Below are 11,746 nucleotides of genomic sequence, written 5' to 3' on the forward strand. Positions count from 1 at the left end.
TTTCAACCCCAAACATTATTTTTCCATAACCAATAATAAGAACATACCTCCCTGCAATTCCTTGAGAAAACGACCCGAGGTTTAAATACTCGGTTATCAATTATAAAGGGGTTGTTACTTGTGACAACCAAAAATTTTGTACGAAGAGATTTCTGTTAGTTTAGAAGCTATATCTACAACACGAATATTTTTATAAATTCTTTACTAGCAAAAATCTTAACATCAATTCGCTTAGGTAGTTTGCATTTCATAAACCCTTTCTCTTCATGATCTTCGGTCTTCTTTTTATTTTAAGCATGAGGACATGCTTGGTTTAAGTGTGGGGTGATTTGATAAACCCCAATTTTGTGGTTTATCTTGTGCTTAATTTTGAGGTTTTTGTCAATATTTCTCGCACTTATTCACAAGAAATGCATGGTTTTGTGTTCACTTCCTAATATTGCTCCATGATGGAAAACATGCTTATTTTGCCATAAATTGCTATATTTTGATCCTCTTTATTGCCATTCAATGTCGTGACGTATTTGTTGAGTGATTTGAGAATTAATAGGGTAAGAATGGCCTAGAAGAGTGAAAGAAATCATGCACAAGAGGAAGGAACATGAAGATTTGGATTTTGGAAACTTCAGCACCGACACGCACACGTACTTGGCGCGCACGCGTGGATCACAAAAGCAATTGGCACGCGCGCACGCATGGTGCACACGTGCGGGAAGCTGCACATGACCTCATTAAAGGAAATCGTGCCTGGCGATTTCTGAGGCTCATGAGGCCCAATTTCAAGCTGTTTCTGCATGGAAAAAGACCCAAGGATGCTAGGGAGAATGGGGGATCAATCATTTTACACGAAGACACATTTTCTAGTTTTTGGTTCTTTGTTCTTCTAGAGAGAGAAACCCTTGTTCTTTTCTAGATCTAGCTTTAATTTGATCTTCCCTTGTTAAATTCTGAATTGGATCTTGTTAATTACTAGTTTTGATTGTTTAATTTGAATCTCTTAGTATAATTTTGCTTAGATCTTGTGTTAGTTTTATGGATTCTTGTCAATTGTCACTTTATACCCATTGCATGAATGTTGTGAATCTTGACTTGTTGATGTTACATTGATGATTTCTATGATTAATTGTGTTGCTTGAGTGATTGTAAGTTGATATTTGTTAGTGGGTATTTGTTAATTTCAATTCATTTGCAAATTGAACATGTCTTTTGTTAATTCTTACCATGTGTTTGATGAATTGTTTACCTTGATTATAAAGTAGTTCTTTTTACTCTTGGCTTAGACAAAGGAAATTGGGTAAACTTGAGTCATTGGGTCTAATGGATTTGATGATTTGGGAACCCTTAGTGGTCAATTTGATAGTTGATGAGTGGATAATTTATACACTTTTTGGCATTGTTTTCATATAGTTTTTAGTATGTTTTAGTTAGTTTTTAGTATATTTTTATTAGTTTTTAAGCAAAATTTACATTTCTGGACTTTACTATGAGTTTGTGTATTTTTCTGTGATTTCAGGTATTTTCTGGCTGAAATTGAGGGACCTGAGCAAAAATCTGATTCAGAGGTTGACAAAGGACTGCTGATGCTATTGAATTCTGACCTCCCTACACTCAAAATGGAATTTTTGGAAAGTAGACATCCAGGGCTTTCCAGAAATGTATAATAGTCCATACTTTTCCCGAGTTTAGACGACGCAAACTGGCTTTTAACGCCAGCTTTCTGCCCTATTCTGGCGTTAAACGCCAAAAACAAGTTGCAAACTAGAGTCAAATTCCAGAAACAAGTTACAAACTGGCGTTTAACTCCAAGGAAGACCTCTACATGTGAAAGCTTCAATGCTCAGCCCAAGCACACACCAAGTGGGCCTGAAAGTGGATTTCTGCATCATTTACTTATTTCTGTAAACCCTAGTAACTAATTTAGTATAAATAGAACTTTTTACTATTATATTCAGGGTCTTTGACCAGATCTTTGATCAGTTTTATGCTATCTTAGACTTTTTTGGGGGCTGGCCATTCGGCCATGCCTGGACCATTATCACTTATGTATTTTCAATGGTGGAGTTTCTACACACCATAGATTAAGGTGTGGAACTCTGCTGTTCCTCGAGTATTAATGCAAAGTACTATTGTTCTTCTATTCAATTCTTGCTTATTCTTATTCTAAGATATCCATTCGCACACAAGAACATGATGAATGTGATGAATATATGACACTCATCACCATTCTCACTTATGAACGCGTGATTGACAACCACTTCCGTTCTACATGCAAACAAGCTTGAATGTATATCTCTTGGGTTTCTAATCAACGATTCACATCGATTCCCCTCTGACAATGGGGCATCTGAATCCGAGATTAGAATCTTCGTGGTATAGGCTAGAATCCATTGGTAGTATTTCTGAGATCCGGAAAGTCTAAACCTTGTCTGTGATATTCCAAATAAGATCTGGGAAGGGATGACTATGACGAGCTTCAAAACACGATTGTAGGGCGTGGTGACAGATGCAAAAGGATAGTAAATCCTATTCCTACACGATCGAGAACCAACAGCTGATTAGCCATGCGAAAAACCGTAGAGGACCATTTTCACTGAGAGGACAGGAAGTAGCCATTGACAACTGTGACGCCCAACATACAGCTTGCCATAGAAAGGAGTATGAAAGATTGGATGAAGGCAGTAGGAAAGCAGAGATTCAGAAGGAACAACGCATCTCCATACGCTTATCTAAAATTCCCACCAATGACTTACATAAGTATCTCTATCTTTATTTTACATTTTATTTATCTTTTAATTATCAAAACTTTATAACCATTTGAATTTTCCTGACTGAGATTTACAAGATGACCATAGCTTGCTTCAAGCCGACAATCTCCGTAGGATCGATTCTTACTCACGTAAGGTTTATTACTTGGATGACCCAGTGCACTTGCTGGTTAGTTGTGCGAAGTTGTGAAAAAGAGTGATATTACAATTGTGCGTACCAAGTTGTTGGCGCCATTGAGATCACAATTTCATGCACCAAGTTTTTGGCACCGTTGTTGGGGATTGTTCGAGTTTGGACAACTGACGGTTCATCTTATTGCTCAGATTAGGTAATTTTTTTCTTGTTTCACTTTTTATTTTATTTTCAAAAAGTTTTCAAAAAAATTTTTCTTTTTTTTTTTGTTCTTTTCAAAATAATTTTCAAAAAAAATACAAAAAAATTATAAAATCATAAAACAAAAAAATATTTTGTGTTTCTTGTTTGAATCTAGTGTCAATTTTTAAGTTTGGTGTCAATTGCATGTTTTTAAAATTTGTGCATTTTTCGAAAAATTCATGCATCGCATTCTTCATGATCTTCAAATTGTTCTTGACAAGTCTTCTTGTTTGATCTTCATATTTTCTTATTTTGTGTCTTTTGTTGTTTTTCATATGCATTCTTGAATTCTTAAAGTCTAAACATTAAAAATTTCTAAGTTTGGTGTCTTGCATGTTTTTCTTTTCTTGAAAATTTTTCAAAAATAAGTTCTTGATGTTCATTAGGATCTTCAAAGTGTTCTTGGTGTTCATCTTGACATTCATAGTGTTCTTACATGCATCATGTGTTTTGATTCATAATTTTTATGTTTTGAGTCATTTAGTTGTTTTTCTCTCTCCTCATTAAAAATTCAAAAATAAAAAAAAAATCTTTTCCTTATTCCTCTCATAAATTTCGAAATCTTTGGGTTGACTTAGTCAAAAATTTTTAAAATAAGTTGTTTCTTGTTAGTCAAGTCAAGATTTCATTTTTAAAAATCTTATCTTTTCAAATCTTTTTCAAAAATCAAATCTTTTTTCAATTTTTTCTCTTTTTCTAATATTTTCGAAAATTTTAAAATTGATTTTCAAAATCTTTTCTATAATTTCATTTCAAAATTTCAAAAACTTTACTAACAATTAATGTGATTGATTCAAAAATTTGAAGTTTGTTACTTTCTTGTTAAGAAAGGATCAATCTTTAAATTCTAGAATCATATCTTTTGGTTTCTTGTTAGTCAAGTAATCAATTTTAATTTTAAAAATCAAATCTTTTTAATTTACTTTTCAACTCTTTTTTCAAAATAAATTTCAAATCATATCTTTTTCAAAATGAATTTCAAAAGTCTTTTCTAACTTCCTATCTTTTCAAAATTGATTTTCAAATCTTTTTCAACTAATTAATTGACTTTTTTGTTTGTTTCACTACTTCTTATCTTTTTCAAAACCACCAAACTACTTTTCTCTCTCTAATTTTCGAAAATTCTTCACCCTTTTTCAAAATTCTTTTAATTAACTACTTTTTATTTTATTCCTTTTCTTAATTTTCGAATTTCCCTCTCTCTCTTTCTATTTATTTTATTTATTTACTAACACTTCTCTTCTCAAAATTCGAACCCCTCCCCTCTCTGTGTTTGAATTTTTCTTCTTCTTCCTTCATTCTTATTCTTCTACTTACATAAAGGAATCTCTATACTGTGACATAGAGGATTTCTCTTCTTTTCTGTTCTCTTCTTTTTCACATGAGCAGGAGCAAGGATAAGAACATTCTTGTTGAAGCTGATTCAGAACCTGAAAGGACTCTGAAGAGGAAGCTAAAAGAAGTTAAAACACAACACTCTGAAGAGGACTTTTCTGAAATTTACGAAAAAGAAGTAGAGATGGCCGAAACCAATAACAATGGTGGAGGTGCAAGGAAGATGCTTGGTGACTTTACTGCACCAAATTCCAACTTTCATGGAAGAAGCATCTCAATCCCTGCCATTGGAGCAAACAATTTTGAGCTAAAGCCTCAATTAGTTTCTCTAATGCAACAGAATTGCAAGTTTCATGGACTTCCATCAGAAGATCCTTTTCAGTTCTTAATTGAATTCTTGCAGATCAGTGATACTGTTAAGACCAATGGAGTTGATCCTAAGGTCTATAAGCTTATGCTTTTTCCTTTTGCTGTAAGAGACAGAGCTAGAACATGGTTGGACTCTCAACCTAAAGATAGCCTGAACTCTTGGGATAAGCTGGTCACGACTTTCTTAGCCAAGTTCTTTCCTCCTCAAAAGCTGAGCAAGCTTAGAGTGGATGTTCAAACCTTTAGACAGAAAGAAGGTGAATTCTTCTATGAAGCTTGGGAGAGATACAAGCAACTGACCAAAAAGTGTCCTTCTGACATGCTTTCAGAATGGACCATCCTGGATATATTCTATGATGGTCTATCTGAATTGTCTAAGATGTCATTGGACCATTCTGCAAGTGGATCTATTCACCTGAAGAAAATGCTTGCAGAAGCTCAGGAACTCATTGACATGGTTGCAAATAACCAGTTCATGTATACCTCTGAAAGGAATCCTGTGAATAATGGAACGTCTCAGAGAAAGGGAGTTCTTGAAATTGATGCTCTGAATGCCATATTGGCTCAGAACAAAATGTTGACTCAGCAAGTCAACATGATTTCTCAGAGTCTAAATTGATTGCAAAATGCATCCAACAGTACTAAAGAAGCATCTTCTGAAGAAGAAGCTTATGATCCTGAGAACCCTACAATGGCAGAGGTGAATTACATGGGTGAAGCCTATGGAAACACCTATAATCCCTCATGAAAAAATCATCCAAATTTCTCATGGAAGGATCAACAAAAGCCCCAACAAGGCTTTAATAATTGTGGAAGAAACAGGTTTAGCAATAGCAAGCCTTTTCCATCATCTTCTCAGCAACAGACAGAGAATTCTGAGCAGAGCCCCTCTAGCTTAGCAAATATAGTCTCTGATCTATCTAAGGCCACTCTAAGTTTCATGAATGAAACAAGATCCTCCATTAGAAATTTGGAGGCACAAGGTGGCCAGCTGAGTAAAAAAGTCACTGAAACTCCTCCTAGTACTCTCCCAAGCAATACAGAAGAGAACCCAAAAAGAGAGTGCAAGGCCATAACCTTACTTGGTGTGACTGAATGCACAGAAGAGGAGGAGGACGTGAATCCCAGTGAGGAAGACCTCTTGGGACGTCCTCTGGACAAAAAGGAGTTCCCAATTGAGAAACCTAAGGAATCTGAGGCTCGTCTAGAGACCATAGAGATCCCATTGAACCTCTTTTTACCATTCATGAGCTCTAATGATTATTCATCTTCTGAAGAAGATGAAGACATTATTGAAGGGCAAGTTACCCAGTATTTAGGAGCAATCATGAAGCTAAATGCCAAGCTATTTGGTAATGAGACTTGGGAGGATGAACTTCCATTGCTCATTAGTGAACTGAATACCTGGGTTCAGCATACTTTACCTCAAAAGAAACAAGATCCTGGTAAATTCTTAATACCATATACCATAGGCACCATGACCTTTGAGAAGGCTCTGTGTGACCTTGGGCCGGGTATTAACCTCATGCCACTCTCTGTAATAGAGAAACTGGGAATCTTTGAGGTACAGGCTGCCAAATTCTCATTAGAGATGGCAGACAAATCCATGAAAAAGGCTTATGGACAGGTAGAGGACGTGCTAGTAAAGGTCAAAGGCCTTTACATCCCTGCTGATTTCATAATCCTAGACACTGGGAAGGATGAGGATGAATCCATCATCCTTGGAAGACCCTTCCTAGCCGCAACAAAAACTGTGATTGATGTGGACAAAGGAGAGTTGATCCTTCAATTGAATGAGGACTACCTTGTGTTTAAAACTCAAGGATCTCCCTCTGTAACCATAGAGAGGAAGCATGAAAAGCTTCTCTCAATACAGAGTCAAACAAAGCTCCCATACTCAAACTCTAAGTTTGGTGTTGAACCCCCACATTCAAACTCTAAGTTTGGTGTTGGGAGGTCCCAACAATGTTCTGAACATCTGTGAAGCTCCATGAGAGCTCACTGTCAAGCTATTGACATTAAAGAAGCACTTATTGGGAGCAACCCAATTTTATTTATCTATGTTATTTTCTTTTTTAGATTGATGATCATGTGGAGTCACAAAAATAAATGCAAAAATTAAAGAAAAATAAAAAATAGCACACCCTAGAGGAGGAACTTACTGGCGTTCAAACGCCAGTAAGGGTAGCAGAATGGGCGTTTAACGCCCAGTCTAGCACATTTCTGGGCATTAAACGCCAGAAACAAGCACCAGACTGGCGTTAAATGCGAGAAAGAAGAAATAATATGGCGTTAAACGCCAGAAACAAGTTGCAACCTGACGTTTAACGCCAGGAAAGGAATAAAAGCTGGCGTTTAACGCTAGAAACAAGCAGCAGTCTGGCGTTATACACCAGGATTGCACTGTAAGGGCGTTTACACGCCTAATAGGAGCAGGGATGATAAATCCTTGACCCCTCAGGATCTGTGGACCCCACAGGATCCCCACCTACCCCATCTCTCTCTCTCTCTCACTCACCAATCAAATCATACCCTCTTCCCTATATTCTCTTCACCAATCACCTCCATAACTCTTCCCCAAATACCCCACCCACCTCACTTTCAAAATTCAAAAACCTTTCCCTCCCAAACCCAACCCTAATGACCGAAACCCAACCCTCCTCTCACTCCTATATAAACCCCTCACTACTCCTTCATATTCACACAATACAAACACCTTTCCCCCCTCTTGGCCGAACCACTTCTTCCTCCATCTCCTCCATTTTTCTTCTTCTTCCCCTTCTTTATTTCTTTTTTTCCTCGAGGATGAGCAAATCTTTTAAGTTTGGTGTGGTAAAAGCATTGCTTTTTGTTTTTCCATAACCATTTATGGCACCTAAGGCCAGAGAAACCTCTTGAAAGAGGAAAGGGAAGGCAAAAGCTTCCACCTCTGAGTCATGGGAGATGGAGAGATTCATCTCAAATGTCCATCAAGACCACCTCTATAAAGTTGTGTCCAAGAAGAAGGTGATCCCTGATGTCCCTTTCATGCTCAAGAAAAATGAGTATCCAGAGATCTGACATGAGATCCGAAGAAGAGGTTGGGAAGTTCTCACTAACCCCATTCAACAAGTCGGTATCTTAATGGTTCAAGAGTTCTATGCCAATGCATAGATCACTATGAACCATGATCAAAGTATGAACCCAAATCCAAAGAATTGGCTTACAATGGTTCGGGGGAAATACTTAGATTTTAGTCCAGAAAATGTAAGGTTGGCATTCCACTTGCCAATAATGCAAGAAAACGCATGCCCCTACACTAGAAGGGTCAACTTTGATCAAAGGTTGGACCAAGTCCTCATGGACATATGTGTGGAAGGAGCTCAATGGAAAAGAGACTCAAGAGGCAATCCAGTTCAATTGAGAAGACCGGATCTTAAGCCTGTGGCTAGAGGATGGTTGGAGTTCATCCAACGCTCCATCATTCCTACTAGCAACCGATCTGAAGTGACTATGGATCGGGCCATCATGATCCATAGTATCATGATTGGGAAGGAAGTGGAAGTTTATGAGATCATACCTCTAGAACTTTACAAGGTGGCTGACAAGTCATCCACTTTGGCAAGGTTAGCCTTTCCTCATCTCATTTGTCACCTATGCAATTTGGCTGGGATAAACATAGAAGGAGACATCCTCATTGAAGAGGACAAGCCCATCACTAAGAAAAGGATGGAGCAAACAAGAGAGCTCATTCATGGACCTCAACAAGAGCATGAGGAAAATCCTCATCAAGAAATCCCTGAGATGCCTCAATGGATGCAATTTCCTCCACATAACTATTGGGAGCAACTCAACACCTCCTTGGAAGGCTGGAGTTACAATATGGACCAACTAAGGGTGGAGCACCAAGAGCACTCCATCATTCTCCATGAGATTAGAGAAGATCAAAGAGCTATGTGGGAGGAGCAACAAAGGCAAGGAAGAGACATAGAGGAGCTCAAGAGCACCATTGGTTCTTCAAGAGGAAGACACCACCCTCACTAAGGCGGACTCATTCCTTAATCTCCTTGTCTAATTATTTTTGTTTTCGGTTTTTATGCTTATTGTGTCATCTATGTTTGTGTCTTCATTACATGATCATTAGTGTCTAGTGTCTATATCTTGAAGCTATGAATAATTCCATGAATCCTTCACCTCTCTTAAATGAAAAATGTGCTTAATTACAAAAGAACAAGAAGTACTTGGATTTCAAATTTTATCTTGAAATTAGTTTAATTATTTTGATGTGGTGACAATACTTTTTGTTTTCTGAATGAATGCTTGAACAGTGCATATTTTTTATCTTATTGTTTATGAATGTTAAAATTGTTGGCTCTTGAAAGAATGATGAACAAAGAGAAATGTTATTGATAATTTGAAAAATCATGAAATTGATTCTTGAAGCAAGAAAAAGCAGTGAATAAGAGAGCTTGCGAAAAAAAGTGGCAAAAATTAAAAGAAAAAGAAAGAAAAAGAAAAAGCAAGCAGAAAAAGCCAATAGCCCTTCAAACCAAAAGGCAAGGGTAAAAAAGATCCAAGGCTTTGAGCATTAATGGATAGGAGGGCCCAAGGAAATAAAATCTAGGCCTAAGCGGCTAAATCAAGCTGTCCCTAACCATGTGCTTGTGTCATGAAGGTCCAAGTGAAAAGCTTGAGACTGAGTGGTTAAAGTTGTGATCCAAAGCAAAAAGAGTGTGCTTAAGAACTCTGGACACCTCTAACTGGGGACTTTAGCAAAGCTGAGTCACAATCTGAAAAGATTCACCCAGTTATGTGTTTGTGGCATTTATGTATCCGGTGGTAATACTGGAAAACAAAGTGCTTAGGGCCACGGCCAAGACTCATAAAGTAGCTGTGTTCAAGAATCAACATACTGAACTAGGAGAATCAATAACACTATCTAAAATTCTAGGTTCCTATAGATGCCAATCATTCTGAATTTCAAAGGATAAAGTGAGATGCCAAAACTGTACAGAAGCAACAAGCTACTAACCCCGCTCATCTAATTGGGACTAAGTTTCGTTGATATTGTGGGATTCCTTGTATATTCTCTTCTTTTTATCCTATTCTATTTTCAGTTGCTTGGGGACAAGCAACAATTTAAGTTTGGTGTTGTAATGAGCGGATAATTTATACGCTTTTTGGCATTGTTTTCATATAGTTTTAGTATGTTTTAGTTAGTTTTTAGTATATTTTTATTATTTTTTAATCAAAATTCACATTTCTGGACTTTACTATGAGTTTGTGTGTTTTTCTATGATTTCAGGTATTTTCTGGCTGAAATTGAGGGACCTGAGCAAAAATCTAATTCAGAGGCTGACCAAGGACTGCTGATGCTGTTGGATTCTAACCTCCCTGGACTCGAAATGGAATTTTTGGAGCTACAGAAATCCAAATGGCACTTTCTCAAATGCGTTGGAAAGTAGACATCCAGTGCTTTCCAGCAATGTATAATAGTCCATACTTTGCCCGAGTTTAGAGGACGCAAAATGGCGTTTAACGCCAGCTTTCTGCCCTATTATGGCGTTAAACGCCAGAAACAAGTTGCAAACTAGAGTCAATCGCCAGAAACAAGTTACAAACTGGCGTTTAACTCCAAGGAAGACCTCTACACGTGAAAGCTTCAATGCTCAGCCCAAGCACACACCAAGTGGGCCCGGAAGTAGATTTCTACATCATTTACTTATTTTTGTAAACCCTAGTAACTAGTTTAGTATAAATAGAACTTTTTACTATTGTATTCAGGGTCTTTGACCAGATCTTTGATCAGCTTTATGCTATATTAGACTTTTATGGGGGCTGGCCATTCGGCCATGCCTGGACCATTATTACTTATGTATTTTCAACGGTGGAGTTTCTACACACCATAGATTAAGGTGTGGAGCTCTGCTGTTCCTCGAGTATTAATGCAAAGTACTATTGTTCTTCTATTCAATTCATGCTTATTCTTATTCTAAGATATCCATTCACACACAAGAACATGATGAATGTGATGATTATGTGACACTCATCACCATTCTCACTTATGAACGCGTGATTGACAACCACTTCCGTCTACATGCAAACAAGCTTTAATGTATATCTCTTGGGTTTCTAATCAACAATTCACATCGGCTCCCTTTGACAATGGGGCATCTAAATCCGAGATTAGAATCTTCGTGGTATAGGCTAGAATCCATTGGCAGCATTCCTGAGATCCGGAAAGTCTAAGCCTTGTCTGTGGTATTCCGAGTAGGATCTGAGAAGGGATGACTATGACGAGCTTCAAACTCGCGACTGTAGGGCGTGGTGACAGACACAAAAGGATAGTAAATCCTGTTCCTACACGATCGAGAACCAACAGTTGATTAGCCATGCGGGAAACCATAGAGGACCATTTTCACTGAGAGGATAGGAAGTAGCCATTGACATCGGTAACGCCCAACATACAGCTTGCCATGGAAAGGAGTATGAAGGATTGGATGAAGGCAGTAGGAAAGCAGAGATTCAGAAGGAACAACGCATCTCCATACGTTTATCTGAAATTCCCACCAATGACTTACATAAGTATCTCTATCTTTATTTTACGTTTTATTTATCTTTTAATTATCAAAACTTTATAACCATTTGAATCCGCCTGACTGAGATTTACAAGATGACCATAGCTTGCTTCAAGCCGACAATCTTCGTGGGATCGACCCTTACTCACGTAAGGTTTATTACTTGGACGACCCAGTGCACTTGCTGGTTAGTTGTGCAAAGTTATGAAAAAGAGTGATATTACAATTGTGCGTACCAAGTTGTTGGCGCCATTGAGATCACAATTTCGTGCACCAATAGCCATTGACACTAGCCTACTACTAGGATAATTAGTAGTGAGGTTAGACCTTATGGGTTGATGTTG

General features: G+C 37.6%; 1 non-coding gene across 1 annotated transcript; it reads right to left on the minus strand.

Annotated features, from left to right (window-relative positions):
- Positions 1-5,062: 5,062 nt before the first annotated feature.
- LOC127740174 (small nucleolar RNA R71) lies at positions 5,063-5,170 on the minus strand. Its single transcript, XR_008000855.1, has one exon. It is a non-coding gene; the product is annotated as a small nucleolar RNA R71 (small nucleolar RNA).
- Positions 5,171-11,746: the final 6,576 nt, after the last annotated feature.

Source organism: Arachis duranensis, chromosome 6, assembly GCF_000817695.3.
Source record: "Arachis duranensis cultivar V14167 chromosome 6, aradu.V14167.gnm2.J7QH, whole genome shotgun sequence".
NCBI classification, from domain to species: Eukaryota; Viridiplantae; Streptophyta; class Magnoliopsida; order Fabales; family Fabaceae; genus Arachis; species Arachis duranensis.